Raw genomic sequence first — 25,546 nt, forward strand, 5'->3', positions numbered from 1 at the left:
TTCAGCATTTACACATTGAGTGCCTACTATGAGCCCACTGTATTCTAGGTGCTGGGAAATAGCTATGAGAAAGGCACGAAGATCTCTGCCTTCACAGAACTTGCATTCTAGTGGGAAGAGACAGACCCTAAGTATGGAAACAAATAAGTAACATAATTTAATTTTTTGTAATTAAAAAAATTTATTGAAATATGGTTGATTTACAATGTTGTGTTGATTTCTGCTATATAGCAGGATGATTCAGTTATACATATATCTATTCTTTTCCATTATGGTTTATCACCAGATATTGAATATAGTTCCCTGTCCTCTAAAGTAGGACCTTGTTTTTTTTTTTGGTGCGCTATGCGGCTTGAAGGATCTTACTCCATTGCCCAGCCAGGGATCGAACCCAGGCCTCAGCAGTGAAGGCGCCGAATCCTAACCACTAGACCACCAGGGAACTCCCTAGGACCTTCTTGTTTATCTGTTCTCTATATAATAGTTTGCAGCTGCTAATCCCAAACTCCCAATCCATCCCTTCCCCACGCCCCTCTCCCCTTGGCAACCACAAGTCTGTCCTCTATGTCTGTGAGTCTGTTTCTGTTTTGTAGATAAGTTCATTTGTGTCATAGTTTAGATTCCACATATAAGTGATATCATATGGTATTTGTCTTTCTCTATCTGACTTACGTTGCTTCATATGATCATATCTGGGTCCATCCATGTTGCTGCCAATGGCATTATTTGATTCTTTTTAATGGCTGGACTACTCCACTCTCATCAGGAAGGCGGCAAGAAAGGATCCAAGCAAGTGCCGAGTTCTGGTTAACATAGGTGACTTCAGAGTCTTTCCCCAAACTTCCACTCCTCTGTGGTTTAGCGGACTCTTGATTTGGGGCATGTTGGGCCTCGTTTTGGAGGTCAGCCTGCAAATACTACTGTCCCTTCTATTTCCTCTGGGCTGAGTTTTTCCCCCTACAATTCATTCTCCAAATACTTCTTGTGTTCAGAAGCCACTCGCTTCTCTAAGCAGACTTCATCCTTTCCAGGTTTAAAATTTATATATTATCTTTTTCTTTTACAGTTAGTAGAGTATCAAAAATGAGGACAGTGGGACCCAGGATGAAGCAGGGTAAAGAATTTTCCCTGGAATGCTTATATGGGCGTTGTGCTGGGCCTGCTAATCTTAGTGTTTAGGCATCGTTTCTTTGGAAAAGTGATTATCCCTTGAAAACTGGAATGGATAATGGGGAAACTTGAAACAGCCTTGAAACTGGAATAAATGTTTTATTATGGATGCCAACTTCAGTGGTATTTGTACAGCAACAAAGCAGATCTTGAAGCCAGGCATTCATTCCTCTTTATTCCAGAATCTTATCAATACTTATTTGGACCAAGATTTCGCACACAAGATTGATTTTCTGTTTTTTTTTTTTTTAAATAAATTTATTTATTTATTTTTAGATGTGTTGGGTCTTTGTTGTGCGTGGGCTTTCTCTAGTTGCGGTGAGCGGGGGCTCTTCTTCATTGCGGTGCGTGGGCTTCTCACTGTCGTGGCTTCTCTTGTTGCGGAACATGGGCTCTAGGTGCCTGGGCTTCAGTAGTTGTGGCTTGCGGGCTCTAGAGCTCAGGCTCAGTAGTTGTGGCACACGGGCTTAGTTGCTCCGTGGCATGTGGGATCTTCCCCGGCCAGGGCTCGAACCTGTGTCCCTTGCATTGTCAGGCAGATTCTTAACAACTGCGCCACCAGGGAAGCCCATGATTTTCTGTTTATTCCTTTGGCCTTTATATTGATTGTATATTTGTATTGTTGTACTGAATATGGTTACTTATATATATATATGTACATGAACAAAATATGTTTAATAAGTATGCATGAAATATATGAACTTAAAAACTGTTTCCTGGTGGAACATTAGTGTCTTGGTTGAAATATCTAAGTGACTTCCAGAAGAAATTGTTAGTTCCACTCCAGTGTACTTTGTTCCTGTATAGGAGTTCACACTCGATACAACAATGATGCTTAATTTTTTATTGTTGTTGTTTTACAGTCCCCTGAGAATTCTAGGAACTCTTATGTACAGGACAGAACAGATTAAAACAAAAACAAAAACAGCTCTTGGGTTGGTTCCTAGAGGGAGAGACAAGCTATTTGATTCTATTCCATTATTATGGTGGAGGGCCTTTACAATGAAGAAATACAGTCCTGGAGTAGATTGCAAAAATGCTCTCTATTACCCACCTCTCTGTGTCTATGTCCTTTGTAAAGTGACTTTGCAACTCCTCTCGTCAAGAGATGAAGTCCATTTCCCTGTCTCTGAATCTGGGCTGGCCTTGTGACTTGCTTTGCCTGTATGATTTGCTAGAGATGACGGTTGCCAGTGTTGAATGTAGGCCTTGAGAGTTCTTGTGCTCTCCGCTACCTCTCTTGGGATTCCGTCTTCCACCCATGTGATCAAGCCCAGGCTACCTTGCTGGAGGCTGAAAGAGAATGTGGACCAGAACCAAGTCAGTCTGAACATCTCAGACAAGGCCACCAAAGATCAGCTAAGCTTTCCTCGGCAGCTGACTACAGATATATGAGTGAGTGTAGCTGAGGTCATATAAGCCTGGCTCAGATCTGCACAACCACCCATCTAACTTACAGATTCATGAGCAATAGTAAATACTCATTGTTTTAAATGACTAAGTTTGGGATGGTTTGTTATGCAGCGATAGCTAGCTGATACAGATAGAATCACAAGAAAGTGAGCTTCTTGAGTGAAAGATTCATGTCTGATTCTCTAGTTATTATGAGCTTCTTAAACATAATAGGTGTCTATTATTAAATGTTTATTAAATTTGTGAGTACAGTGTGATTAATTTGGTTTCCAGCATTGGAGGTCTTTCTAGTGCCACAGCTAGAAGGATGGTCATTTCCCTCACAAACCATGTGATTTCTGTAGGAGAGGAATGGATTCTGTAGCAGAGGTGCTAGTTTTTCCACAATATCTGCTCTCAACTTCTTTCTTAGTTCTAAAACCCTTAGTTTTTATTTTGACATATGGATTGCTGCAATAAAGAATACATTTTCTGGCCCCTATCACATATATGTATATGACTGAGTTCTGGACAATGAGATGTAAGTGAAAGGGAAGGGGCAGGCTCTTTTTTTCCTTACCTCATATTTGCTGGTTGGGATGCAGATGTGCTGGCTGGATATAGTGCAGCTATATTGGAAAATGGGGTAGAAATCATATGCTCAGAGTACAACACAGCAAATTTAAGGATATTGGGTCTGTGATCAGTGTTCTTAATTATTCACTCCCTCTTCCCTGTAAGAGAGAGAATCCTTCATTCATTTTATTATTTTTTTAACATCTTTATTGGAGTATAATTGCTTTACAATGGTGTGTTAGTTTCTGCTGTATAACAAAGTGAATCAGCTATATGTATACATATATCCCATATCCCCTCCCTCTTGCGTCTCCCTCCTACCCTCCCTATCCCACCCCTCTAGGCGGTCAAAAAGCACCGAGCTGACCTCTCTATGCTATGTGGCTGCTTTCCACTAGCTATCTATTTTATATTTGGTAGTGTATGTATGTCAGTGCCACTCTCTCACTTTGTCCCAGCTTACCCTTCCCCCTCCGTGTGTCCTCAAGTCCATTCTCTATGACTGCATCTTTATTCCTGTCCTGCCACTAGGTTCTTCAGAACCTTTTTTTTTTTAGATCCATATATATCTGTTAACAAATGATATTTGTTTTTCTTTCTGACTTACTTCACTCTGTATGACAGACTCTAGATCCATCTACCTCACTACAAATAACTCAATTTTGTTTCTTTTTATGTGTGTTATGTGTGTTAGTTTCTGCTTTATAACAAAGTGAATCAGTTATACATATACACATGTTCCCATATCTCTTCCCTCTTGTGTCTCCCTCCCTCCCACCCTCCCTATCCCACCCCTCCAGGCGGTCACAAAGCAGCGAGCTGATCTCCCTATGCTATGCGGCTGTTTCCTACTAGCTATCTACCTTACGTTTGGTAGTGTATATATGTCCATGCCTCTCTCTCGCTTTGTCAAAGCTTACCCATCCCCCTCCCAGTATTTTCAAGTCCATTCTCTAGTAGGTCTGTGTCTTTATTCCTGTCTTACCCCTAGGTTCTTCATGACATTTTTTTCCCTTAAATTCCATATATATGTGTTAGCATACGGTATTTGTCTTTCTCTTTCTGACTTACTTCACTCTGTATCACAGACTCTAGGTCTATCTACCTCATTACAAATAGCTCAATTTCATTTCTTTTTATGGCTGAGTAATAGTCCATTGTATATATGTGCCACATCTTCTTTATCCATTCATCCGATGATGGACACTTAGGTTGCTTCCATCTCTGGGCTATTGTAAATAGAGCTGTAATGAACATTTTGGTACATGATTCTTTTTGAATTATGGTTTTCTCAGGGTATATGCCCAGTAGTGGGATTGCTGGGTTGCATGGTAGTTCTATTTTTAGTTTTTTAAGGAGCCTCCGTACTGTTCTCCATTGAGGCTGTATCAATTTACTTTCCCATGAACAGTGCAACAGGTTCCCTTTTCTCCACTCTCCAGCATTTATTGTTTCTAGATTTTTTGATGATGACCATTCTGACCAGTGTGAGGTGATACTTCATTGTAGTTTTGATTTGCATTTCTCTAATGATTAGTGATGTTGAGCATCCTTTCAGGTGTTTGTTGGCAATCTGTATATCTTCTTTGGAGAAATGTCTATTTAGGTCTTCTGCCCATTTTTGGATTGAGTTTTTTTTTTTTTTTGATATTGAGCTGTATAAGCTGCTTGTATATTTTGCAGATTAATCCTTTGTCAGTTTCTTCATTTGCAAATATTTTCTCCCATCCTGAGGGTTGTCTTTTCTTCCTGTTTATGGTTTCCTTTGCTGTACAAAAGCTTTTAAGTTTCATTAGGTCTCACTTGTTTATATTTGTTTATATTTCTATTTCTCTAGGAGGTGGGTCAAAAAGGATCTCGCTGTGATTTATGTCATAGAGTGTTCTACCTAGGTTTTCCTCTAAGAGTTTGATAGTTTCTGGCCTTACATTTAGGTCTTTAATCCATTTTGAGCTTATTTTTGTGTATGGTGTTAGGGAGTGAACTAATCTCATACTTTTACATGTACCTGTCCAGTTTTCCCAGCACCACTTATTGAAGAGGCTGTCCTTTCCACTGTACATTCCTGCCTCCTTTATCAAAGATAAGGTGACCATATGTGTGTGGGTTTACCTCTGGGCTTTCTATCCCGTTCCATTGATCTGTCTTTCTGTTTTTGTGCCAGTACAATACTGTCTTGATTACTGTAGCTTTGTAGTGTAGTCTGAAGTCAGGGAGCCTGATTCCTCCAGCTCTGTTTTTCTTTCTCAAGATTGCTTTGGTTATTTTGGGTCGTTTGTGTTTCCATGCAAATTGTGAAATTTTTTGTTCTAGTTCTGTGAAAAATGCCATTGGTAGTTTGATAGGGATTGCATTGAATCTGTAGATTGCTTTGGGTAGTATAGTCATTTTCAGTGTTGATTCTTCCAATCAAAGAACATGGTATATCTCTCCATCTGTTTGTATAATCTTTAGTTTCTTTCATCAGTGTCTTATAGTTTTCTGCATACAGGTCTTTTGTCTCCTTACATCAGTTTATGCCTAGGTATTTTATTCTTTTTGTTGCAGTGGTAAATGGGAGTGTTTCCTTAATTTCTCTTTCAGATTTTTCATCATTAGTGTATAGGAATATAAGAGATTTCTGTGCATTAATTTTGTATCCTGCTACTTTACCAAATTCATTGATTAGCTTCTGGTAGCATTGATTAGTTTTCTGGTAGCATCTTTAGGATTCTCTAAGTATAGTATCATATCATCTGCAAGCAGTGATAGTTTTACTTCTTCTTTGCAATTAGGATTCCTTTTATTTCTTTTTCTTCTCTGATTGCTGAGGCTAAAACTTCCAAATCTATGTTCTGTGTTGAATAATAGCAATGAGAGTGGGCAACCTTGTCTTTTTCCTGATCTTAGTGGAAATGGTTTCAGTTTTTCACCATTGAGAATGATGTTGGCTGTGAGTTTGTCATATATGGCCTTTAATATGTTGAGGTAAGTTCCCTCTATGCCTATTTTCTGGAGGATTTTTATCGTAAATGGGTGTTGAATTATGTCAGTAGCTTCTTCTGTATCTACTGAGATGATCATATTGTTTTTAACCTTCGACCTATTAATATGGTGTATCACAGTGATTGATTTGCATATATTGAAGAATCCTTGCATTCCTAGGATAAACCCCTCTTGATCATGGTGTATGATCATTTTAATGTGCTGTTGGATTCTGTTTGCTAATATTTTGTTGAGGATTTTTGCATCTATATTCATTGGTGATATTGGTCTGTAGTTTTCTTTTTTTTGTTACATCTTTGTCTGGTTTTGGTATCAGGGTGATGGTGGCCTCGTAGAATGAGTTTGGGAGGGTTCCTCCCTCTGCCATATTTTGGAAGAATTTGAGGATAGGCATTAGCTGTTCTCTAAATGTTTGATAGAATTCGTCCGTGAAGCCATTTGGTCCTGGGCTTTGTTTGTTGGAAAATTCTTAATCATAGTTTCAATTTCAGTGCTTGTGATTGGTCTGTTTATATTTTCTTTTTCTTACTTGTTCAGTCTCAGAAGTTTGTGCTTTCCTAAGAATTTGTCCCTTTCTTCCAGGTTGTCCATTTTATTGGCATAGAGTTGCTTGTACTAATCTCTCTTGATCCTTTGTATTTCTGCAGTATCAATTGTTACTTCTTCTTTTTCATTTCTAATTCTGTTCATTTGAGTCTTCTCCCTTTTTTTCTTGATGAGTCTGGCTAATGGTTTATTAATTTTGTTTATCTTCTCAAAGAACCAGCTTTTAGTTTTATTGATCTTTGCTATTGTTTCCTTCATTTCTTTTTCATTTATTTCTGATCTGATCTTTATGATTTCTTTCCTTCTGCTAACTTTGGGGTTTTTTGTTCTTCTTTCTCTAATTGCTTTAGGTGTAAGGTTAGGTTGTTTATTTGAGATTTTTCTTGTTGTTGTTTTTTTTTTGGCGGTATGCGGGCCTCTCACTGTGTGGCCTCTCCCGTTGTGGAGCACAGGCTCCGGACGCGCAGGCTTAGCGGCCATGGCTCACGGGCCCAGCCGCTCCGCGGCATGTGGGATCTTCCCGGACTGGGGCACGAACCCGCGTCCCCTGCATCGGCTGGTGGCCTCTCAACCAGTGCACCACCAGGGAAGCCCCTCTTGTTTTTTGAGGTAGGACTGTATTGGTATAAACTTCCCTCTTAAAACTGCTTTTGCTGCATCCTGTAGGTTTTCGGTCGTCACGTTTTCATTGTCATTTATTTCTAGGTATTTTTAAAAAAATTTATTTATTTTTGACTGTGTTGGGCCTTTGTTGCTGTGCGCCGGCTTTCTCTAATTGCGGTGAGTGGGGGCTACTCTTGTTGCGGTGTTTGGGCTTCTCATTTCAGTGGCATCTCCTGTTGCAGAGCATAGGCTCTTTTCGCCCAGGCTTCAGGAGTTGTGGCTCGCAGGCTCTGGAGCGCAGCCTCAGTAGTTGTGGTGCACGGGCTTAGTTGCTCGTGGGGTGCTGACTGCTAGCAGTCTGCAGCCTGTTAGGAACCAGGCCGCATAGCAGGAGATGAGTGGTGGGCGAGCAAGCAAAGCTTCATCTGCCGCTCCCCATCGCTCCCTATTGCTCACATTACTGCCCGAACCATCCCCCACACTCCCGCCTGTGGAAAAATTTCTTCCACAAAAACAGTCCCTGGTGCCAAAAAGGTTGGGGACGGCTGGTATAGCTGATTTACAATGTTGCATTAGTTTCTGCTGTACAGCAAAGTGAATCAGTTACACATATACATATACTCACTTTTTTTAAGATTCTTTTCCCATATAGGTCATTACAGAGTACTGAGTAGAGTTCCCTGTGCTATACAGTAGGTCCTTATAAAATAGATAACTAATAAGGATCAACTTGCCTCCTTTTTATACATGGAAATGGGAAGATCGGCATTGCCATTGAGAGAAACGGGCCAGAGAGGCGGGCTCCAGTCTGAGTAGGATGGGGGCTGATGCCTTCAATTTGGAGTTTCTTGTCTGTGCACTGAGACCTGACCACCCTCAGGGGATCTGTTCAGTGGGCAGTTGGCAGTAGAGGGTAGGGATGGAGCTGAGAGTGGGACTGGATGGAGCTCCCTGACTGGTCAGCAGGGTCAGGCAGACTGGCATCTAGATCGTCTCTCCCTAGAATCAAATGTCCAGGGGGTAAAGACAGCGTTTATTAGCAGACCTTTTGTTCATTGCCTATTATGTGGTACCCGGTGCTGAACACTTTGCATGAACTATCTAGCTTTATCCTCATCCTACAGGGCAGCACACCAGCAAAGAAAGAAGACTGAAGGGAGGGAAAGCTTCAAAGTGCAGCATCCTTGTGCCGAGACAGGGTTGAGGTGTTGAGAGGACTAGCTGTGGGACCTTGGGCAGCGAACTGAACATCTCTGAGGCTCCATTTCCTCAGCCTAAAATTAGTAATAGTAGCGATAAAAAATAGTACAATAATAAAAAATAAAAGCGATAGTAATAGTAATTTCTATGTTCTGTATCTATTACAGCATATACTACTCACAACTTAATGTCTTACAACTTGTTGTATTTGTGAATCTGCATTTTGGGCAGGGCCAGGTGGGGACAACATGTCTCTGTTCCAGAAGGTCTGGGACCTGTGTTGGGATGGCTCGAGGGGCTGGGGCTGGCAGGGCATCCCTCTGCATGAGGTCTGCTCTGTGTACTCTCTCCATCATGGCAGCTCGGAGGTCCAAGAGTGAGTGTTCTAGGAGACAGAAAGCAGAGGCTGCTGGCCTGTTAAGGTCAAGGCCTGGCAGCTGGCACAGCTGGGCTTCCATTGTGTTTTATTGGCCAAAGTAGGTCTAGAGTCAGGGCAAGGAGACAGACCCCCCCACTCTCAGTGGAGTGTCCCTCTTCTGTGGTCCTCTTTAACTGGTGAAGATGAAATAATATAATGAACACGAAAGGCTTAGCATGCCATCTAGACATCTTAAGAGCTCAGTAAACAGTAGTTATTGTCATGATTAGAGGTAGTGTCAGAATTATCAGAGAGAGATTCGGGATTGAGTAAAGGTGCTGGATTCAATGACGAAGAGGCCATTGGTGATTTTAGAGAGACAGCGGTGGCCTTGCTTTCATGGCTGTGGTCGAGGTGGGGCGGCCAGTGTGCAGGAGGTAAGGGGTGAGTTGGTGGCAACTCCAGAAAGGCAGCGCATGGGCTGGAGAAGTTCAACTGCAGAAGGACAGAGAGAAACTGGCGAGTCACTGTGTGTGAGCAGGGGCAGGGCGGCAAGGCCCTCAGGGGGATGGTTCTCCCAGGGAAGTGGCTCAGGGGCAGGGAGGCATGCGTGTGGGGAGGACAAGAAGGAGACAGAGGTATTTGGAAGAGGAAGAGGGGTGAGGCAGAGAGACTGAGAAAAAGTATGAGTATCTGTGTTTTAAAGGCCAAGTTTATTCTACGAAAGCTGTTTATTTAAGATTTGCATGCAAATGAAAACAGCCAGGATGTAAGCTCCTTAGAGGAGGGACTTTGAGAGGGAGAAGAGTTTACAGTCCTCATTTCAGGCTGGTAGACAGGCAGCTGCCCAGGCCAGGCTAAGGGCAAAGCTTCAGCTGGGAGGGGGTCTGGTCGGGCAGACCGAGGAGTGTTGTTTTTGGGGTCAGTGGTTGGGGACATTGATTTTACACTTAAGAGTGGAGGGTGACACACAGCCAGGGTAATATGAAGCCAAGGCCACATCAGGAGTAATTTTGGAGGCCCTAAGAACTAAAATGTTTATGGTTCTTCCTCTACCCCTATGTAGTTGAATAAAAAGAAAAAAAATTAGTGTTAAGAAGTCAAGCAAAGTTCTGATTTTTCCCATGACGCTTTGATGCTTCTTTTAAAATAGAAACTGTGAATGTTTTCAAAAATGAAGTTTTGGTGCCCCTGCTTTGTGGGAGCCTTAGGTCTGGGCTTGGCTGGCCTGGAGGGCAGTCTGGTGCTGTGGGCAAGGCCCTCTGTCCTCAGTGCTGGCCCTGGTGGGAGATGCTGGCCCTGGAATTCCTCCCTTGCAGACTCAGCTTTTTGGGTAAGGGTTCCTCCCAACACCCCAACCCCCTTGGACAGACCTGGGTCTCTTGCTCAGCTGCCTGCTGTCCTGTTTGAATATCCCTGAGGATTTATCCCTGGGAAGTTCCCTTTGTTTTTGACACAGGCTTCTTCAGGGCGGGGAGTATTTTGATTTGTTTGTTCTTTGCTGTATCCCCAGAGCCTAGCCCAGAGGCTGGCAAATAGCTGGCACTGGATCATTTGTTTCATGAATGTAAGAATGAAGGGGCATCATACGGGGGACAGGTGTGGAAGGGGAGCACTGAGAGCAAATCTTGGGTATTTCACAAGTTTGTGAATGGCTCTGTAAGGGGCAGAGGGAAGTAGCTCAGATAAATCGATGGCTAAATCCTTGAAAAATGATCTCCATGTCTTTGGGATGAAACATGGAAGAAAGGAAGGGTTAGTTCCACGGATCCTGGGTAGGTTTTTTTTTTCTCATAACAACTGAGAAGTTTATATTTCTATTTGAAATGCAGAGTGAAACTGTGTACAGCCCTTTAAAAAAGTAGAATGTATTTACTTATGCACAGGCCATATGGGACTTTGGAGTGGGTGTTGATGGTACCAAAATAAACTCCCTGGATTCACAGCCATGAGCAGTAACTGGAGCAAAATTTCTCTTTCACCTTAGAAAACTTGAATTTATTTTAAACAATTTAAAATAGAGTGGGTTTTCCCATTATAAAATCAGTGCAGGCCTATTATAAAAAATCGGGAGAACACAGAAGAGGCAAAGTCTTGCTAAGTGAACTTTGTAGAGCATGGGTAGGGTGCCGGATGATGGCTGCAGGGACAACCCTTGAGACAACGGGAGATCAGAGCCTAGGGGACATTTTTAGGGCAACCTAAAGGTGAGCTGTGGCGGGACCACCTCTATCTTCTGAAGGCTGCAGGTCCTGTGTTAGGCTTGGGCAGGGTCTGGACCATCTGCCTGTCCCTGTAACTCCACATCATGGCTCTTGAGTTTCTGTGATCCCCCAAAGAAGACTCTGTCTCTCCTTGGGGGGAAACAAAGCAGACTGGTGTTCTGTAAAGATCATCTATTTTCTGCAACACCAGCAGCTTCTGGAGGGTGTGCAGAGACCACAGGGATGACAGGGAAGCCGTAATTGACCCTGAAGGCCAAGAGGGCTTATCCTTTCATGCAGCAACTCATTAGAGACTCTGCTCCGTAGCGGACCCTGAGCTGCGGGTACAGTGGTGAGGGAATAGGCGTGATGCCTGCTCTCACGGATATTACGGTTTAGTTTATGTCCACTGAGTTTATGTCCACTGTGTCCTCATATGTGACTGAGAGAAGGTGGGCCTGTGACCATAGGACTCCAGGAAAGGCTGTGGTCCCACCATCTAGTCCTCCCCAGCTCCATCTTTTGGGGAGGTGGTCCTCATCTCCTTCCCTGACCCGCTCCGGAATCCTTGGAGTTGTTCTTAGTTGCCCTGGCCGCGCTGTGCGGCTTGTGGGAGCTTAGTTGCCCGACCAGGGATTGAACCTGGGACCCCCGCAGTGGAAGCATGGAGTCTTAACCACTGGACTGTCTGGGAAGTCCCTTAGTTGTCCTTTATATACTTTGCCTCAGATGTTTCTGGGTTTCAGGGCAGCCGCACGGAGTCTTGGTGGAGATGGGTGATGAATGCAGGCCCAGTGGTCCTTTCCCTGCTGGTGATGAGGGCGGCAGGGAAGCTGGATCCCAGCAGCAGGATGGGTGAGGCTCAGCCTAGTGCCCTGGGCCTGCCCACCGTGGGGCCCTTTGTGTCTCCTCAGTGATTCTCTGTCCACAAGCCTCTCAGGCAATCAGTGTCCTCATTGTACCTCCTCTTTTTGTCTCACAAAACTTGAATCAGGAAACTTCTGGAACTTATGCAGAAGGGGCTAGTGACAGCTTAAGCTAGTACCCTATCCATGGGATTTACATCACAAGAAAGATCCAGTCACCAAGACTGGCTTCTCAGTGGTTAAGAGAGGATTTTGGAGGGAATAGCTTGTTTGGAGGAGAACCCTGGATGTAAAATGTGGAGGCCTGTGGGATAAATGTTGTTCACAATGTACTTATTGCCTCAGAAATTCAGCCCTAAGGAGGCATTTCAAGTATCTCCTGAGTTCCCTGCTCCCTTCACAAACATGGTACCACAGTGATAGCCGTGACCAACACAGCTCCTCAGCTAGGATTTCCTTAAACAGCTCTCCTTTCAAACATCCTGCTGCCTCATCCACGCAAACCATTAAAATATTTTAGAAACTCTACCATTTTGGCATCTAAATCCTACTGTTCATTGTCTCATACCTAGAAGTAATTTAAAAATGATTTTGTCCATTTATGTTGTAAAGGGTTTTGAAAAATACAGCTACTGGATTTCTTATAGGTAGTACCATGGGGGCAGCGCCTGGGTCACCAGCTGAGGAAGGGCCATTTACTGTGAACCAGGAAGTCCTGGTTGTTCAGAACAGCTCCAACTTCAAATATTCCGTCCCGACGGTCAAAAGCATAGGTTCTGAAGTTTAGTTTTGAAAATATATCTCCATAGCTGGGAGGCAGTTAGTGTTTTGTAGGGACAAGGACTTCGTCCCTGTTTCAGGCTCCCCAGGGGAAATTAGAGGCAGTACCACTTCCATTCCAGAAATAGCTGTGAGATTTCACGCAGGGAAAGTGAGACTTGCCCTTTTCATTTATTATTTTTTCTTCTATAGTGACTGCATTTTTTTTTTTTTTTTTTTGCTGAAGACAGAGGCTTTGGTGAGACTGAAATGCAGCATGGTTCAGTTCAAACATTGGCTTAGGAAATAAATGGAGACTCAGGAAACAGCTGAGTTTGAATCAAATCCTGGGGTTGTTTCTTTGGGAAGGAAGGTCCCTCACTTGGTCAGGATGTCAGCTCTCACTTGAGTGTGGGTTCTTTCACTGTGGTGGGGTCCTGTGGAGGCACGGGGGCTGGCCCTAATCAATCAGTGCATCTTCCGGAACTCTACCTTGTGCTCCATTCTGGATGCCATTTTGGAAATTCTATGAATCTGTCAGGTCTTTGAATATTCTCCACATCTTTTTTTTTTCTTGCAAATTTATTATATAAATATTAATTGCAATAAAAGTTTAAGAAAGATAGTGTAAAATTAAAAAAATAAAGAAATACAATTATACAGTTATTGTTACCAAACATTATCATCATTTTTATATATATCCTTCTAGTCATTTTTATGTGCATGGGTTTTGTTAGCTTTTAAAAGAGTTATATCTCCACAGCAAATGCAATTTTCATTGTAAGCTTTTTACTAAACAGTGTAACATAATTAGTAATTAATATTTGTTATTGACTGTGCTTGATTCCTACTACTTTACTTACTTAAGTGTTCCTCTACCGAAGGTTATTCAAGTTGTTTCCAGCTTATCATTATTATAACCTGTAATGAATGTCTTTGTGTACACTATTTTATGACATTTAGGATGATTTTTAAAGGATATATTCCTAGAGCTAAAAATTCAATATTCTATGAGTTATAGGTGCTTTACTGGTGTTTAACATCAGTAACGTTAAAGTTCTTAATAACATTAAATAGCATTAGGAGGGTTTCTTAGAGGATACATCAATAACATTAATAAATAACATTAAAGTGTCTGTTTAACAATTTGTAATCCCTGCTTAAAAAGATTTTTTTTAGACTAAGAATCACTGTAACATACAACTCCATGACCGAGTATGTCAAGACCTTGATCGCCCGTTCATTCTTCTATTGGGAAAATTGGAAAAAGGGAGAACCCTTTCTTGGCCAGGTGCTCTTCTGCTTGGAATCTCCAAGCCCTCCTGTGTGTCAACTGATGTCAGTGCCCAGGGCTCTGCCCAGACAGAAGGCATCTGCTCTCCAGCTATTTGGCAGAGAATGTAACTAAAAACTCGGCTGCCCAAATTTTGTCAAAGATCTGGTGTGGAAAATAACCTTTAGAGGACTGTTCAAAGGATATTATCGTGGACTCAATGTCTGTGTCCCTCCAAAATTCATGTGTTGAAGCTCTAGCTCCCAATGTGATGGTGTTTGCAGGTGAGACCTTTGGGAGGTGGTTATGTATACATGAGGTCATGGGAGTGGAGCCCCCATGATGGGTTTGGTGCCCATATGAGAAGAGGAAGTGAGACTAGAGCCCACTGTTAATCTTCCATGTGAGGATACAGTACAAGCCAGGAAACGGACCCTCACCAAGAACAAAATCTCAGACTTTCCAGCCTCCAGAACTGTGAGAAATAAATGTTTGTTGTTTAAGCACCTGGTCTATGGTATTTTTTCAGAGCAGCCTGAGCTGGCTAAGACAAGGATTCAGGCCTTCCACTCCGTTAGACCTTCTCCATTTTATCCTTGGATCGAGCGGGACCACCACAACGTAGAACAACATGTTCTGGCCTCTTTATTTTATTTTTTATTTTTATTTTTTTTGCGGTAAGTGGGCCTCTCACTGTTGTGGCCTCTCCCGTTGCGGAGCACAGGCTCCAGACGCGCAGGCTCAGAGGCCATGGCTTACGGGCCCAGCCGCTCTGCGGCATATGGGATCTTCCCAGACCGGGGCACGAACCCGTGTCCCCTGCATCTGCAGGCGGACTCTCAACCACTGCGCCACCAGGGAAGCCCCCTCTTTATTTTTTTCAAAAAAATTTTATTGAAGTATAGTTGATTTACAATGTGGTGCCAATCTCTGCTGTACAGCAAAGTGACTCACACACATGTAGACATTCTTTATCTAATATTTTTTCCATTATGGTTTATCACAGGACATTGAATACAGTTCCCTGTGCTATACAGTAGGACCTTGTGGTTTATGTTCTGCTCTCTTTAAAATGACTATTTCTGAGTTGTGTTTGGAGTGTTGCTCTCAGCCCCCTTGGGGGAGAGATGCTCTAGGAACTAAATGGCGGGACCGAGTCTCCTCCGCCTCCTCAGGCCACAGTCCCAGCAGCACCTTCACCGCTCCTCAACCACCGTCTTGTTTTCATTGATTATATACAACATGGTATTGCTTAACCAGCCAGAGTTCTTCCCAAAGCCAAATCATCCTCAGCAATGGTATAAAACCTCAGCAGGCTGGGTTGCCACCAGGTGGTTCAAACACACGATGAGGTGCCTCAAACACTTATTGCTATACTTTTTCATTTTCCGTATACCCATGGAGAACTTAATAGCAGGACGTCTAGAAAAAGAGCTATTTTCATTTCGATGTAAGATGTATGTTTTGTGTTTGGTCTGGTATTGCCTTTGAGTTGCCTGTATGGGGATGGGGGCCTCCAAAGGCCTTTACCTGGCCTGTTCTTATAGCCACTCTTGCAAACTCACCTCACCCCTGCCTTTATGTTGTCTTTATTTTGCCTCACATTGTTGATTTAGTTTGGTTTGCTGAATAATAAGCACTTTTGTAAGCCACCTCCAGTAATTTTGGGAACCAGATGGGATACAAGCATATCCCATAGATATGTCATTTATTGGGTCAAAGCATGTGAATGTTTTTGAGGCTGTTCATATATGCTGCCAATTAGCTTTCCTTTTCCTGATGACTTCTCAGGGCTGTCATCTGCTTTTTCTTGGACTTTAGGCTGGGACTAATGTGAGCAGCCATTAGTGGGCTGGTACTAATGAGTCTTAAAACACTCTTAGCCATGAAATAAATGGATTAGTGTTGATTGACTTGATTGGAAGATACAGTGAATGTCAGGTCAGTTTTTTTTTTTTTTTTCCAACTCTGTCTCCCCTCTTTGCAGGTTGGGTTCCCCAGGAAGCCTGCCCTGATGCTGACTGAGTGTGCAGGGGGCTTTCTAGGAAGTGCTCTTGGGATCTACACCTTGGAAGGGCGGGAGCAGGACAGGGCAGAGGGCGAAGCTGGGCTGTGATGTCCAGCTTCAGTGAAGTGTCAGTGTCAATGAAATCCTCAGGGAGCTCTGAAGCTGGGATGGCCCTTCAGAGTTGTCCCAAGTTGGGATGAGAAGGTCCGGGAGGATCAGTCAATGGAGCCAGTTGCTCGCAGAAGTATATGTGACCTTGGACTAGTCAGTCACCACAGGGGGCGCTGAGAGATGAGGTGGTCTGCTGGGAGCTCTCAATGCAGGTGCAGGTGCAGGTTCATTAGTCCTACAGGGGGATCTGGACAGTGTGTCACAATGGAAGCCTTCAGGCATCACCTGATTTGGGGCATTGCTAGGCCTGTGGGGGTTTCTTTGCAAGAGAATTTAGCCTGCATTTGTGAATATTTTCCCTTTCGTCGGCACTTGCTACCATTGCCACCTGCGATTTAGGAAATCCGCATCGTGGTTAGCCTTCTGATTTTGTAATTACCTTTCCAGAATAATAACCCCATCCAGGTGTTTTGTAACACAAAACAGCAAGGGAAATTAAGTTCAATTAGAGGGGGGAAAATAGAAATTGAAGTGGAGTTGTGGAAAGAAAAGAAGCCCAACATGCATTTCTTTGAGTGTACTTCATTTAGGTAATTAAATCCCTGCAATGCGACTGAACCATTGGCAGTGGTGCCCTTTAAAGACCGACATTTAAAAAATACATGACTCTGTGGAATTTGGAGCTGTGCTGACTGCCCAATGCATATCTGGAAGTCAAAGGGGCGGGGAGAGAAGAAGGCAGAATAAGCGCCTCAAGGAAGGGAACAGAGACAAAAGCATCCTTCTTTTGTGTTTTCACATTTAAATTTTTTCTTAGCGTAAGATCACGAGCCTTGTGAAGATGAATTCACGTTAGTTTCCAGCATTTTGAAGGGATATGTAGAGAATTGAGGACAAATAGTAACTTATGGGCTTAAAAATATATATATTTATTTATTTTTGGCCTCGTCAGGTATTAGTTGCTGCACGCGGGATCTTTTGTTGTGGCGTGCGGGCTCTTCATTTTGATGCACACACTTCTCTCTAGTTGTGGTGTGTGGGCTTCAGAGTTCGTGGGCTCTCTAGTTGAGGCGCATGGGCTCAGTAGTTGAGGCACGTGGGCTCAGTTGCCCCAAAGCATGTGGAATCTTAGTTCCCTGACCAGGGATTGAACCCACGTCCCCTGCATTGCAAGGCAGATTCTTAAGCATGGACCACCAGGGAAGTCCCATTATGGGCTTTTATTGAAGAAGAAAATTTGAAAGTTCTTGTCTTCTGTCTCCCTTGAATGAGGAGATCCTGGATCTTGTTTTTTTCTGGCTGGCTTGGCCGAATTTCAGAGGAGATGGTTTACCACTGGGCAGAAGGAGCCCTCCTCTTGGGGAGCTGGACAAAGCTGGCAGGAAGCAAGAGGGAGACAGTCTTATAAAGGAAAAGAGGGACCCGTTTCTAAGCCAAGACCCATGTCCCAAGAAGCAGCTGGTCCTCAGGCTCCTGGAAGGGTCAGTGGGTGGCATGCCCAAGGTTTTGGCCCCTGCTTGATGTTCAAAACAAACCGACCCATTTGTAGACTGAGTGCTCAGGAGAGCTCAGCACAGCCAAGGCATGTTAGAGATGTTCTTTTATTTATTTAAAAAATTTTATTGAAGTATAGTTGATTTACAATGTTGTATTAATTTCTGCTGTACAGCAAAGTGACTCAGTTATACGTATATACAATCTTTTTCATTATTGTTTATTACAGGATATTGACTATAGTTCCCTGTGCTATACAGTAGGGCCTTGTTCTTTATCCATTCTATATACAATAGTTTGCCTCTGCTAATCCCAAACTCCCACTCCATCCCTCCTGCCCACCCCCCCCAACTTGTGTTGGCAACCACATGTCTGTTCTCTATGTCTGTGATTCTGTTTCTGTTTCATAGATAGGTTCATTTGTGTCATATTTTAGATTCCACATATAAGTGATAGGAGATGATCTTTTAAACAGTTAGGTCTTCGGGAGGCTGCCACACCATCTCCAAAACAATTACACAGCCTTATTCCCCAGAGAGATGTTTTCTGACTTTCCAGTTCTGGTCTGAGACAGGAAACTGAAAACTGTCAAATTTATTCTTCTCGATCTACCCTAAATGTTCCATTCTAATGTTAGTTCACCTGTATTGAGGGGAGCACTGACACGGGGAAAGTGGCATTATGGGTACAAGGAACTGGGCTTCTCTCCCCTCCGTGGTTAATATTGACCGCTGGGGAGTGGTCTGCTCTGGGAGGACACACATGTTTAAGTTGTGCAGGGGAAGAGCCCCATTAGCTGAAGTGTTTTGGGTTGACTTGGGCTTCCTCATGTTTTTGAAAAGGGCAGGAAGTCCTGTTTTGAATCTGTATAGGTTCCTACATTTTTGATGCTTATTATTATTACTCTATGAGTTTAAGATTATAGATTGACTTTTTGGAGCTTTTTGCACACCTGTGCACCAATCTGTGTAACAGGGCATTGGTTACCTTCAGTGCTATTAGCACACTTTAACCCTCTCATCCCTTTAAAAACAAGACTCATCACAAACCTGATTTAACACAGGCAGATCAAATTAGATGCTATGGTGTACTCATAATAAGGACCTACTCTATAGTGCAGGGAACTCTACTCAATACTCTGTAATGGCCTATATGGGAAAAGAATCTAAAAAAAGAGTGGATATATGTACATGTATAACTGATTCACTTTGCTGTACACCTGAAACTAACAAAACATTGTAAATCAACTATACTCCAATAAAATTTAAAAAAGATCCTTGCAACTCTGAAAAAAAAAAAGAGAGAGCACACTTCCACTTATCAAGGAACCTGTCCACATGGTGAGCATCTTTTTGTCAAATTGTGGACTGCATTCAATCTGTCATTCTCTAGGTAGAGACGTCGTAAGAAACTTTTGGGCTGCATTCACACCACCTGTGATTTCTGTGGCCCCTTCCTGCCCTAATATCCACAGGCACATGAGAAAGGCTGAAGTCCATTTTTCTAGTTAGTCAGGATATGTATCCATCATTGTCAGCCACGATTTAGTCTAATTTAAAGACAGGCTCTTAGGCGTTTAGTCCAACTTTTTTTTTTTAAAATAAGTGAACTGAGTGATTAATTAAACTGGCTTTATCCTAAAATCTAGATCAGTACTTCCTTTCATGCATCATCTTGCATTTTCATCTTAGTTCATTTATTCAAAAATACTTTTGAGTGTTTACTCTTTACTGTGCACGTCCTGAACTTGCCATACATTTGGGACTTCAGACTCACATGGATCCAATAATCTTAGAACCTCTACAGCTGGTAGTTATGAATTCCCCAGGAGCAGGATTTTGAATAAAGTTGTTTCCTTGCTCAGTTGGGAATTTGCTAGCATTGTCCTAGCCCAGTCTCAGGTGGCACCAAGGGAGGAGCTGCCCGTAGATGGTGTCTCCTCACCTCCTGGTTATATTGTAAAGTTGTTTGCATCAGGACCAAAGACATTTCTCCTATAGCTACCGTTTGCTTTATAATTCCATATGTATTCTTCTTAGTAAATCGTCTCTGTGAGTCTTGGAAGAATAAAGTTTCTGAGTTGATCTAACTGCCTAATTTTATAGATGTACAAACTGCTGCCCAGAGAGATTAAGAAACCCACCTACGGGTCACACAGTGGTGAATGGAGGGAGACCCTGATCTCCCAACTTCCTGTTTGAGGTGGCTTGTACTATTCTTCCTCAGGACTAATTTTATAAAACCTTCTAGAAACAACTTATAAGAGGTTTTTTGTGTATTATATTAGTTACTCTTACTTTATCAATTCTCCCTTCTTTATATCTTCTTGAGTTTTTTCTATCTTTAGTTGCACAATGAAGCGCATTAATTTTTAATCTTCCTTCATTTCTAATATACACTTTTAAGAATATAAAATTACCATTTACTTAGTACTTTAACTACCTTCTGTAACTTTGATATGCAGTATTTTTGGCATCATTTTTTCTAAAGATTTCATTATGTACATTACGATTTGTCCTTTGACCATTAATATACTTAAAAGTGTGTTTCAGAATTTCCAAATATATGGGTTATTTGGGTTATCTTTTTGTTATTGATTTCTAATTTAATTACACTGTAGTCAGAGATCATGGCCTCTGTGCTTTTCATTCTCTGGGATTTATATAGCGAACTGCTTTGCAACATTTTATGCGATCTATTTTTATAAATGTTTTATGCTGCTTGAAAAGGATATGTATTTTCTAATTGTTGGGAATGGTGTTTTATATAGAGCCATTAGATCAAGTATTTTAATTGTGTTCTGTATCTTCACTAATTTTTTATTAGCTTAATTAGATACTGAGATATGCATATTAAACTTTCTATTGTGATGTGAATTTGCTAATTTTTCTTTGCAGTTCCGTAAATGGGTGCTTCATATATTTTGAAGCTGTGCTGTTAGCAAAAGGTGCAGGGTTTAGACACTGGAGCCAGACTGGCTGGGTTTGAATCATACCTATGCCATTGACTAGCTCTGGGCCTTTCCTGTAATTCAGTATTCTCATCTGTAAAATGGGCTATGCCTTGAGGATCATTGTGAAGATTAAATAAATTAATACATATAAAAAGCACTTAAAACAGTGTTTGGTACATAGTAAGTGTTCCATAAGTGTGAGTTATTATTCTTACTGGTGAATTGCCTCTTTTATCCTTATGTAATGATTACAACTGTATCTACATAGGTAAATATCTATATCTGTATTGTTTTATTTAGTCTTCCTTTTATGATACTCATGCTGTTAATAACAGCTTTTTCTTTTTTCTTTAGTTCAGTATACCCAGATATCTCTTCCCATACATATATTGATACTTCTAACATTTATATTTCATTATGTTTCAGATGAATCTTTGGTAAATAACATGTGGCCAAATTTATAAATATTCAATCAGAGGATTTCTGTTTAACGCATTAAATCCAACTAATTTATAAGATTATGACTATATTTTAAATTATACTTAACATTTTATTTTCTGTTTTCTATTTACCATGCTTTTTCTCTGCTTTTTTTCTTCCCTACTTTCTTTTAGGTTAATAAAATATTCTTTATTGCCCTTTTTAGAGTCAACTGTTTTTGGAATTTATTCTATTTCTTTTCTTTTATTGGTTACATTTAAATTTTTAACGTGCATAGTTAATTAAAACAACTACAACAATAACCTTATTCTGAATAATTCAAGCACTTTAGAACATTTTAATTCTGATCTTCCCTTTTCCCATGCCCATGTTTCTTTTTTATAGAATTTTAGTTCTACTTGTTTTAAGTCCTCCAAATAAGTCCTTACTGTTGTTACTAATTTTATTTTTTCATTCAGTGCTTGCATAACTTTACCTATTTATTTACCAATTTCCTTGCTTCCCCTTGCTTCTTGCCTCTCACTTGTGTCTTAGGGTTCAATTTTCTTTTTCCTGTATTATTTCCTTTAATAGATATTTCTGTTATGACATGTAAGTCTCAGCCTTTATCTGAAAGTGACTATTTCCCCCTCCTCCTTGAGTCATGTATTCGCTGCATATGGAATTCTGGGATGAAATTTCTTTTCCCTTAGTCATTTAAAGGTTTTAGTCTATTGTGTTCTGGCTTCTGTTGTCACTGGTGAGAACTCTGCTGTCAGTTTAATTGTTGTTCTTATAGGTAATACATTTTTTTTCCTCCAGTCCCTTTTATGGTGTTGCATTTTGACTTTGATGTTCAATTTTCACAATATGAGCCTATGGGGTAGGGTTTTAAAAATGTATCATTTGTAGAGCTCATTATACTTTAACTGAAGATTCATGTCTTTCATTAATCTGAGAAGAGTCTCTTCCATTATCTCTTAGAATATTACTTTGCTTTTCTACTCTCGTTTTAAAAAGTTCTATTTGACATTTTCTACCTCTTTGTCTCATTAATTTCTTCCTCTGTCTACTCCAGTTAATTAACTTTTCAGTCATGTTTAATCTTATGTTGATCTTGTGCAGTGAAATTTTAATTTCTGAAAGTTCATTTGCCAATTATTTTTTCATATTTTTCTGCTTTCATATGATTGTATTTCTTCTTTTATCTTTTTAATCATTTAAAAGATAATCATCCAAGAGTCTTTTAAGATTGTTCTTTATCACAAATTCTATTGTGCCCATTTTTTATGTATACTGGGTCACTGTCACAGTGGCTAGTGAGTGTGGCTTGTAATTTTGGATTGTAAGCTCATTTTCAGCAGAGCTCTTCTTACATTTTCTTTCTTTCTTCCTGTAGCAGTTTCACGGATGCTGGATTGTGAAAAGAGTTGCTACAGAGTGGGTTTTCATTTGATTTAAGAGCCAGTCTTTTCTTTTATGAAGATAATAGCTTTTCCATGGTCTGATGTTAGGGAATGATTTCTGCTTTTGCTCTCTACTTTCTGTGGATTTAAAGCCATACCTCCTATTCCTATGGAACTATTAAAGCACAAGATCCTTAGGGCCTGTGTTCCGTTTGACATGCCTCTCGAGTGTCATGACATTGGCACATGGTTTTATCCTGCTTCTTTGCTTTTGGCACCAAGGAATTTCTCCTTTCTTTTAACCTAAGCTGTATATTTAATTTTTTTTCTTTTGATCTATAATTTCTATGTGGTTGTATTGAATGGAGCTGGGAAAATGGCTCAGTCTACCATGTTTCCAGAACCCACAAGTCCTGAAATTTATTTTTTATTATAGAAATACTAAAAAAAAAAAAGTAAAAAATTAGCAGACAAATTAGAGAAAGTATAATATATATGATAGAATGTTAATATCTTTAATTTATGAAGAGACCTATAATCCAACAAGAAAATGACAAACAACCTAACCACAAATTAGATGATTTTAATAATAAGAAAGGTTTGAAAAATCTCAATCTTTATGGTAAACGCATGCAAATTGAAATGATGAAAGACCTTATTTTGGCTATCAGAGTGAAAAAAATTTTTAAACAATTATAATGTTAAGGGTTGTTTAAGCTGTGGGAAAATGAACACTCAAACACTGTTGATGGCAGATCTGAGGGTCAATTTTTGGGAGGACGATTGAGCAATATGACCGAGAAACCTTAACAAATGAAAAGTATTCTTTGGCACTGTTATTTCTAGGAATTTTTATTAATAAATGAATTAGGTATGCATGTAAAAATCTATATATAGGGCTTCCTTGGTGGTGCACTGGTTAAGAATCCACCTGCCAATGCATGGGTTCGAGCCCTGGTCCAGGAAGATCCCACATGCTGTGGAGCAGCTAAGCCCATGCACCACAACTACTGAGCCTGCGCTCTAGAGCCCGCAAGCCACAACTAGTAAGACCATGTGCCACTGAAGCCCACATGCCTAGAGCCTGTGCTCCACAAGAGAAGCCACCACAATGAGAAGCCCGTGCACCATGGTGAAGAGTAGCCTCCGCTCACTGCAACTAGAGAAAGCCCGTGCACAGCAACGAAGACCCAGTGCAGCCAAAAAACAAATACATAAATTTATTAAAAAGAAGATTTATGTATAAAGATGAAGAAACATTGTTAATGACGGATAGTAGTTGAAGTCAGTTAAATATTTAAAAAAGGAAATCATGGTCTATCCATGCAGTGAAATATGATAATTAATTAAAATAATAACAAAGAAAAATAACTATTAGAAATGGAAAATGTTTAGTACATATCATTAACTAAAAATCAGATGACAAAGTAAGAAATATAGTAGAATCCACATTTATCTTTATTTGTACTTATATGCTCTTAAAAACTCTAGAGAGGCAATCACCAATATGTTAACTGGCAGAGTGGGTGATTCTTATTTCTTTTTTTTTTTAAATCTGTACTTCATATATTGCTTGTGTAATTAAATATAGTTAATTATTACAGTATGTCCATAGGATGAGATTTTTTGTGGCTACTAAAATCTGTGATTCTGAAGAATGTTTGATAAGATGTGTAATGCTTAGAAAACAATACTGACGAAAAGCAAAGTAGGACGTAAAACACAGTAGGTTTCCTACATAACGGAGTACATAAAATGCATGTATGCGTTTGGAATGAAATAGTAAATATATTAATTTTATTTGTTAAATGAATCATTATTAACATTAATATCAATAATGGTTATTGCTAATGGTAGGCATATTTATGGCTTTTCTTTCTTCAGTTTCGCACAATGTCCATGCATACTTTTATACATCAGAAAACTATTCAACTCCAGTTTAATTCCAAGAAAAGTTGGGGAGAGGCCTGTGGGAGATGTGGGCCTGTGTGGAGAGGCCAGAGGTCTTGTGACAGAAGCGGAGGAGGCCGGGGGTGGGCAGACAGCCCTGCCTGGTTTGTCTCCCAGGCCCGCCTCGCCTCTTCCTTCCTGGGAGTCCTGTAAGCTTAAAGGGTGAAAGCTTTTTACAGTTTCCATCTGCAAATGAATGTGATTAATCTTCTCAGAGGATATTTGAAATGAGAATTGTAAAGACCTCTGAAAAGTATGAAAATTTTTCTTTTTGAAATGCCCATGTAAATTCACCTTACCGCAAAGGTTTGTGGAAGCTGTGACAGAGGTAGAAACTTGGATGAAGTGCCCCAGAGCAACAATGCCCTAGTGGGCCCAGGGGAACCAGGAGGCCTCTGAGCAGAACACGGGAATTTAAATAAAATATGGGTCTAGATGGCATATGCAAGCTTTATTTTTTGGAGCTGGCAGCTTGCCTGAGGTCTGAAGGGACTTCTGAGAGCTTCCTGGATATAAGTGGTCCATGAGATTGGCAAGCATAAGACTGGGTAACGCATGTGTGGGGGGACTGAGGAAGGTTCTCATCCACCAGACTAGTTAATTTATTAGCCCTAGACTCACCCAGTCTTGGGGGCTCTGCAGTGACATGAGTAGCTAGTTCAGACGGCTGTGGGAAGGGCCCACCTGGGTCAACACTCTGAACCACGAGACACCTGTTAAAAAAGTTGAATTTTCCAACTTGCAGGCATTCGTGATAGCTGATAGAGAGCTGCCGGGCTTCCTTTAATGAATCCATGGGGCTTATTTGATGTGAGTACATTGACTTTTTGAATTCAAATGGATGTCCTTAATCTGCTTACAGATGAATGTGTTCTTAACCATTCGCCTGGCAATTTTGTGTTTTAGAACAGTCTTCATCAATCATCATAAATCACAGAAGAGAAACTTTTTCTCTACCATAGTTATCAGCAGCTGTAGATGGATGCTACAACTGGTAGGCTTGTGAGGAAGTCAGCCTGGGGACCTGTGTGCATATGCAGGTCTCTGGCAGGAGTAGGGAGTCGTTCTCTGCAGGGATGCCGTGGAAGTGGACAGGGTGGGGCCAGGCCCGTAGGGCACCGTCAGGGGCTGTTGGTAAAGAGAAGCTGACTGGAGACTGCGGCCAGCCACTGTGGCTCTTGGGGCAGTCTCAGGGTGGGTGGGCTTGAGCTTTGCGCTGGACCTGGAAGCACTATCTGGATGCCCACTCTCGGTCTCAAAGCTTTTGATGGA

The sequence above is a fragment of the Tursiops truncatus genome, chromosome 10 (genome assembly GCF_011762595.2).
Source record: "Tursiops truncatus isolate mTurTru1 chromosome 10, mTurTru1.mat.Y, whole genome shotgun sequence".
In the NCBI taxonomy this organism is placed as follows: domain Eukaryota; kingdom Metazoa; phylum Chordata; class Mammalia; order Artiodactyla; family Delphinidae; genus Tursiops; species Tursiops truncatus.